Here is a 7,358-nt window from a genome sequence, read left to right on the forward strand (position 1 = left end):
ACAGCCCCCCTGCGAGGGGCACAACTTTCCCCAAACCCCACCTGGGAGCTCCCGGGTTGTGCCAACGGACCAGAGCTGGAGTATTTCTGCCTGCTCCCGGCTCCGGGGCTGCTTTAATCCAGCACGAATCCAGGCGGAGCTGAAATTCCTCTTTTTCCACCCGGCCCCGTGCTGCAGTCACGGGGTGAGCCGAGCCGGTGCAGGGCACACTCCGCCCTCGTGGGTAGGTCTGGATAAAGGCACCGGGCACCACAAGGCGTCTGTTGTCGGGGAGAGGAGGTTTCCCCAGCCAAAGCCCATGCTGTAGCCGATTCCCCTTTCCACCCCCAGCCCTCCCACGACTTTCCTTGCCGCAGGTTGTGTCCCTCACCCCGCTGTGGGGGAAGCTGGGGGAAAAGGGCCCCAGGCTGGGCACAGCCCCGCACAGAGCCGCCCTGGGGGAGAGGGGGAGCGAGCGGCGCCTGAAAGCGCTCCAGCAGCAGCAACACAAAGAAGGGAAACTCTGCTTCCAGAGGCTGACAGAGGCTTCATTCGCTCACGGGACGGGAGCATCCAATAAAAACAGCGAGGCACACGCACGCACAGAGGCATAGGCTGCGTCCGCACCCCAGGGCCAGCGTGCCAGCACGCTCCCACCCCACCGGGGGGGCTTCAGGTGGCTGGGGAGGGCGAAGCCAGGTCTGGAGCAGGACGCAGCACGCGTGGGTGTCCCAGGAGATCACCCCTGCGAGGCTCCAGCCGGGAGGGAGAGGGGAAGGAGAGGCCCCCGGCGGCCCCCAGCCGCCCGCCCGCTCTCGGCGAGCCGTGCGGGGCAGAAAGGGCTGCGCACGCTGCCGCTGCCCGCCGAGGTGCTGCCAGAAGGGCGCTCACCCCGTGCGAGCCAGAGCGGCTGGACGGTGGCCCCGGCGGTGACGTCAGGCTGCGGAGGGGCCAGGAGCCGCGTGGCTCCGCACCGCGGCACACGGAGCACGCCAGAGAGGCAGGGCAAGGCGGGCGCTCGCCCCGATCCTCGTGCCCCCCCAGGCATCCCCCCGTGTGCCTGCAGGGCCGCGGGCACCGCCGCCGGTGTAGGGGCTGTGACGAGGAATAGCCGGTGGCAATCTGAGCCCGGGCCGCTGGAGGCTCGCCGACCCGCGGAGGCCGATCTCTTCGCCTGCCTTCCTGCCTTTCTCCTCCCCCATTTCTTCCCGATGACATCAGCCTGAAAAACAGGTTCTCCCCTGCCGACGAGCCCATCGGACAGCTCGCTGTCCCCACTGCCATCCCGCTGGAGGGGGCAAACCCCCCGCGGACCCCCTGCCGCAGTGAAAGGATCCCCAGTCCCAGAGGGGCAGGACCCCGAGCGAGCACAGGGCAGCTCTGCTCCCTGCCTCCCTGCTGGAGGCTGTTCCAGGCAGCCCCTGCAGGACACGGACGGTCCAGGGGCAGGATGGAGCCCCCCAGGTCCTCAGGCAGCCCCTTACGACCACCCAGCAAAGCCTTCCGAGGGCCACAGAGCTGGATTTGGACCAACCGGGAACACGGTTCTGCGAAACATCCTGCGCACCAGCCGAGCCGCGAGATTATTTTTAAACTCCTAAAATATTTTTGGGTTTTCCTCTTCCCTTGTTGAAGCTAACAGTCTGCACAGGAAGACCGAAACAACTGCCTGTACATAAAGCGCGGCCGCGCACACAAAGCAAACAACTTATTGCCACTATAATTACCTTCGATGTTATCTGTGGCTCCGACAGGGTCGGCATTCGCTGAAGGAAATGTGGTTTTCGCATCGCCCCGTGTCACCGCTGGCAGGAGATGATCCCTCCTGCCAGCCCTGCCGGGGGACCCGGTGCCACCAGCAGCACCCGGTGCCGGTGCCCAGGGCAGCGAGAGCGGGAGGCTGAAGGCAGCGAGCGCCCGGGCGCGGGGCCGCGGCGTGCAGGAGATCTCTTCCCTAAAGCCCAGCTGGTGTCTGCCTCTCCCCTCGGAGGGGATTTAGTTCTGCAAGGGCTCAAATATTTTGGCACGCAGGCAGGCGCTTAACCAAGCGCGTAAAGCAGAGGGGCTCGGAGAGCTGCTGTGATCGCACCGCCGCCGCGAGAGCCGCCTGGACCGGGGCCAGAGGCCCCGCACGGCCGAGGATCAGGCCCCTGGACACAGCGGGGCGAAAAAACGCGAGGGATAAGAGAAAGCCTGGAGCCGGTTCAGGCGGCGAGGATCCGAGCTGACTTCCTGCTAATGGCATGAAAACAAGGCTCCTCCTAACCCCTCGCACGCCGGACCGCAGCCCTGCTCCGGCGAACTCCAAAGAAAGCATGAATCACTCCACATTTATCAGCTCAAAACAGCCGAGCAATTAACGAGATTTTTTTTCCCCCCTCCAGTATAATTATATACGTTTTAATGCAATTACCACCCCTGTATTTTGTACATTAAACAGTAGGCAACTAAAGGAAGAGAGAGACTTTATTTTCCTTGGCTTAGCATTTCTGAAAATACCGGGGGATTGCAGAGCAGCCCCGGCAGAAGGGTTTATCTTCACGGGAGAAATGGGGGAGTGGATGGAAGACGGGAAGGGGCGGGAGGGATCCCCTGCAGGGAAAGCAGGGATCGCAGCGCCCGTACCCGCTGCCCTCCGGCCACCACTCATACCTCCACGGGGAAACGGCCCCGATGCCACGGGCAGGGCTCGGACCTGGCCTCAGCCTCCGAAAATCCACCTGGTCGTGGGTTACTCAACCCCCAGAGCCGAGGTCAATAGCCAGATTAAAGCTCCCGGGCAGCAGCACGGATAGCAAAGCGCGGTTAAACTGCCCAAATTGGATTACGAGCGCTCCGGGTCTCGGTGCCAAGTTGGCCGGCGGGCTGCGGGAGGAGAGGGGAGGCAGGCGCGGGCACCCAGAGCCCCGCAGCGAGCAGCCTCGCCGGGGAGGCAGAGGGGAGAACGGGGAAGGGCTGAGGCTGCTGCTCAGCACCAGTGGACGTGGAGGAGATGTCCTCTGCCCAGCAGGTCCTGAAGAGCCCGGCGCATGCCCAGCTGCAGTGTGCTCACCCAGGCACTTTCTCCCAGCGATAAAACTTCTTGGCACAGAGACCAACACGTGGGGCAGGGGTGAGCTCAACTGTGCTGCAAAGACCTGGCCTCACACCCGCACGGACAGAGGGGTCGCCCAAAACATCCCCCTCATGCCACTCAAGGAGACTTGAGGGCAGAAAGGAGCAAAAGCGTTTGTGTTCCTGCACCGGCCGCACAGCCCAGACGTGAAGTTCATACGCTCGAACATCTTGACACACAGGCAACAAGGAGGAGGTTTGCCAAGCCCTGGCTGAAGGGAAAAATAAACTCCGAGATGTTTTTAATTCAGGGTTTTAAATGGTGGCTTCCACCTGGAACAAAAGCTGGAGGCAGCCGCGGGATGCTCGGGCAAGGCACACAGACGGAGGCACCGCCCGGCTCTCGGCCGCGCTCCGGCAGCAGGTCGAAGGCACACGTTTGGGCTGCCCAACATGCCAAAAACGGGGAAAACGAGCCGCGTCTGCCTGTGGCTGGCACGAAAACCACGGAGATTGGCCTGAGCTTTTCCCTTGAGACGTTTGCTCAAACCTGGCTTGCAAGCGCAGCCCAGGAAGGCGCTGGGGTACCTGCCTGTGCTTCCCTGCTGCGCCCTTCCCCGGGGCTAACACGGGGCACGGCCAAAGCTGCGTGCCACCGACGGTGCCGGAGCCCACGTGTGCCCTGCACAGCCCCACGGCTGCAGCGGGAGGCTCCCGCAGCACGGCCCTGAGCGTGTCGGGGGCTGCAGCCAGCCAAGGAGGGGTTTGTCTCGAGCCCCAAGTCAAACCGGCCGCCCCGGCACTGACGCAAACGCTCGCTCCTCCCGACTTCACGCGGCGTCACGGAGCTCAGCACCCCTCCGGGAGAAGGACCCACGGCCACAGGAGGGAAGGGACCGGGGCCACGAGGAGCCACATTCACCTGTCCCCTGCCGTGCCCAGCCATAGGGCTGCTCACCAGCCAAAAACCAGCCAGGAGCACCCAGAGCTCTTCTGTACGGCACCACCGGTGCCCAACGACGCAATTTGGAGACGTAATTTGGAGACATTAGCAGACCACAGAGCAGCAGCTCAAGGTTTCCATGAATATAACCCCACCAGCCCCGGTTCCAAGCCCACGCAAACCTGGAACCTGCAGGCAGCGAGGGGAGGACCCAGCACCGGGGTGACCCGTGCCCCCTTCCCACGGCACAGAGGGACTGCAGCACCTCTGCCCCCTTCCCTTCTCCCCCCGACACGCCAGGGGTGCCGAAGCTGTCCCCCTGGGTGCCGAAGCTGTCACCAGGGGAGCCTTCACGCAGACAAAGCCCGGTGGGACCCAGCGGCAGCCAGATCCTGCAGGCACGGCTCCCCAGCTCGCAGGCAGCCCGGTGGCACAAGCGCTGCAGCACCGGGCTCCTCCGCCCAGGAATTCCCAGCTCGGGGCCGAGCGAAAGCTCTCGCCGGTGGTTAACGCTACAGCCAGCAGCAAGTCAAGCTGCAACAAAGGCCCTGACCCGCACCGAGCCTAGAGAATAAACACGCACAACTTTCCCCCATTAAGCCCGATCCGAGGGCCGGATCCTTCCCCTTTGCGCACGGGGTGGGGAAGGAGCAGCACAGCCACCGAGCCGAGCTGCCAGGCACCGCATTTACGCACCGGGAGCGGGGCTGGGGCCGGCCCCGAGCTCTGCCGGCGCTGCGGCTGGGCTGGCGTGCCGGCAGGGAGGAGGGGAGGCAGCCTCGGCGGCACGGCACGGCACGCAGCAGCACGGCTTTCATTGCCCTCTGCCATTTCAGCCTCTCGCCAGCCAGCCCCAGCCCCGCCGGAGTTCGGGGGAGTTTGGGAACGTGCCGCAGGGCCCACTGCCTTCAGCAGGAAAAGTGCTTTGGTCTGCGGGCAGAGGCGAGGGCTGCCTGCCGTAGCTGCATGCGCAGCCCCAGCGCGCACCGAGGCTGATTGCTGTGCTCCGCTCCAAACCTTACGCACCCATAAAAAAAAAAAAAAAAAAAAGAAAGCAAAGCAAAGCCAAGAGGGGAAACTTTAGGCCCTCCAGGCTATCCGTGCTCGCTGCACAAGAGCTCCGGCTGCGTGCGGTACCGACACTGCCACGCTACCAAACCCAACGCCCTCAAAACTTTGATTTTCCGAGCTGCACGACAAAGCCCAGCCGCCGAACGTACACCGAGCATCCGCCTGCAGCCCCATCGGGGAAGCGAGACACTCAGGCCGGGATGCACCCGGTGTCCCCGCATCCCCCGAGCACGGATTTGGACCCCGAAATTCCTCAGCACCCGCGCAGCCCCGGCCGCCTCCGGCACGCACCCGCACCCCGCGAGCAGCAGCAGCAGCAGCCGCCTCCCCTCCTCGCAGCCACTTCGGAAATTATCTGTACATCATCCGAGAGGCTCCTGCCCCACCGCTTCTCCTCAGCTCCTCCACGTTCCTACCGCATTTCGGTCGCCGGTGTCTCGAGCGAGAGACATGGAGCTGCTCGCTTTGCCCACTGAGCGGATACAAAAGACCCTGAGATTGTTCAGGAAGCAATTAGCCGCTGGTCGGAGGAAAATGGTGTTTTCAAATGGATAACCTTTGATGTAGTCAATAGCTTCGTCTCCTTTTTTTTTTTTTTTTTTTCCTTTTTTCGGCCTCACACAAAAGAAACAGGGGGAAAAAAATAATAACGATAAAAAAACAAAATCCGGCGAAAGGCTGGGAATTCGCTCCGACACAGCCCTCACTCAGCAAAAAGGGATCTGGCGGCGAGGCGGGGGAAGGCAGCCCGACAATGCAGCTCATCCGTCCAACTTTTCTCCCCTCCGCGTCCCGAAGCCCGCACGGAGGAGCATGAATATTCAGCTGCGGGTTAGCAGGTCCTGCTTTTGTTTTGTCCTCCCCGAAGCACGGCCGAGCGGGGGGAGCTAACAAGTGAGGTTAATGCCTGCCTTCTCCTCCCCATCCATCTCCTCCTTACCCAGTGACCTTCATGTTAAGCCCTGCTTACACCCCAGCCCCCCCGCTCCCCCCCCCCCCGGCGCTTCCATGGGGGCAGCTCTCAGCCCTCAGAGGCTGGGATTTGGGGTTTTTGGGGGGGGGGGGATTTTCTTGCAGCGCAGCACCGGGGGGGGGGGGGGGGGGGGGGGACCGGGGGCACCCTCCCGTGCCCAGCCTCGGGGGGCACCGCCACGGAGGGGTGCGGGGAGGGCGGCAGCAGCCTCCGGGGGGGGCTCTGCCCCCCGAGGGGGCTCTGCATCGGGGTGGGGTGGGGGGGAACCCGCCCGGCCCCCCCGCAGCGGCTCTGCGGCTTTGGGGATCCCAAAAAGCCCGAGCCCAGCCCCCAAAACCCGGCTGCGGGGGGGGGGGGGGGGGGGGGGGCGCCGACCCCTGCCGGCCCCGCGGGGCGCAATGCGGGGCTGGCCTGGGGGGGGGGGGGGGGGGGGGGTTGGTTGGAGCCGCACCCCCTCCCCATTTCGCTTTTCTTTTTAAAAAAAAAAAAGGGGGGGGGGGGGAGGAGGGGGTTGTGGGAAGCCTGATTGCACCCCCAAAATAAAAAATAAAACCGGCGGAGGAAAGTTGCCAGCCGCGTTACTCACGCCTCGGGTCCCCGCTGGCTTCAGCCCCGCCAGCCATAACCGCATTCCAGCCGGGGCCCGCCGCGCCTCCTCCTCCTCCTCCTCCTCCTCCTCCTTCCTCCTCTCCTCCTCCTCCTCCTCCTCCTCCGGCCGCGGCCCGCCGCCCTCCCGCCTGCCTCCCGCCGCCGCCGCCGCCGCTGCCCCGCATGAATGGGCCGGCGGCGCGGGGCCCCGACGGAACGCCGCCCGCCGCGCGCCCCCGCCGCCGCGCGCACGCGCACGGCCGCGCCGCCGCTGCCAGCAACGGGGCCGGGGCCGGGGCCGGGGAAAAGGGGCGGCGGCGGCGGCGGAGCCCGGCCGAGCTCCAGGGGGCGCCCGCGGAGCTCCGCGGGGAGAGGCGCGGCCCCGCCTTTGCTGCTCCGTCTTAAAAGGGCGATGGAGGCGGGGGGGGGGGGGGGGGGGGGGGAACGTGGGGCTGTGGGGAAAGGGGGGGGGCGGTCGGGGGGTAGCGGGGGGTGGGCGAGGGTCGTCCGCAGGGGGTGTGGGGGGGGCTGCCCCGTGGTGTGTGTCTGCTCCTGAGGCGCTGCGCCCAAGCACGGGGCGGTGGGGACGGCGGCACGCGTGGCCCCTCGCTTGATGGAGCGCCCCAAAGCACCAGGCACGCAGCCATCCGTGCAGAAGACGAGGGACAGAACGCTCATGGAAACCGTGGTGGAGAGAAGGAGGAGGGTTTGGGGGATGTAACCCCCGTACGGGGCGGTGGAGGTCAGGGT

At 65.2% G+C, this 7,358-nt stretch overlaps 1 protein-coding gene across 5 annotated transcripts in view; it reads right to left on the reverse strand.

Moving 5' to 3' along the window:
• Positions 1-6,710, reverse strand: part of PLXNA1 (plexin A1) — a 107,474-nt gene extending 100,764 nt beyond the window's left edge. The window contains exon 1 of one of the 5 annotated variants that reach the window (XM_035546740.2): positions 6,607-6,710. The gene's annotated coding sequence lies outside the window, so the exon portion shown is untranslated. Of the gene's footprint in view, positions 1-870; positions 947-1,706; positions 2,238-5,344; positions 5,363-5,463; positions 5,607-6,606 lie in introns of those variants that run through there. The other 4 variants (XM_035546737.2, XM_035546736.2, XM_035546741.2 and 1 more) reach the window with 4 other exon arrangements.
• Between the last annotated feature and the right edge of the window lie 648 nt (positions 6,711-7,358).

This window comes from Cygnus atratus, chromosome 10 (genome assembly GCF_013377495.2).
Source record: "Cygnus atratus isolate AKBS03 ecotype Queensland, Australia chromosome 10, CAtr_DNAZoo_HiC_assembly, whole genome shotgun sequence".
NCBI lineage: Eukaryota > Metazoa > Chordata > Aves > Anseriformes > Anatidae > Cygnus > Cygnus atratus.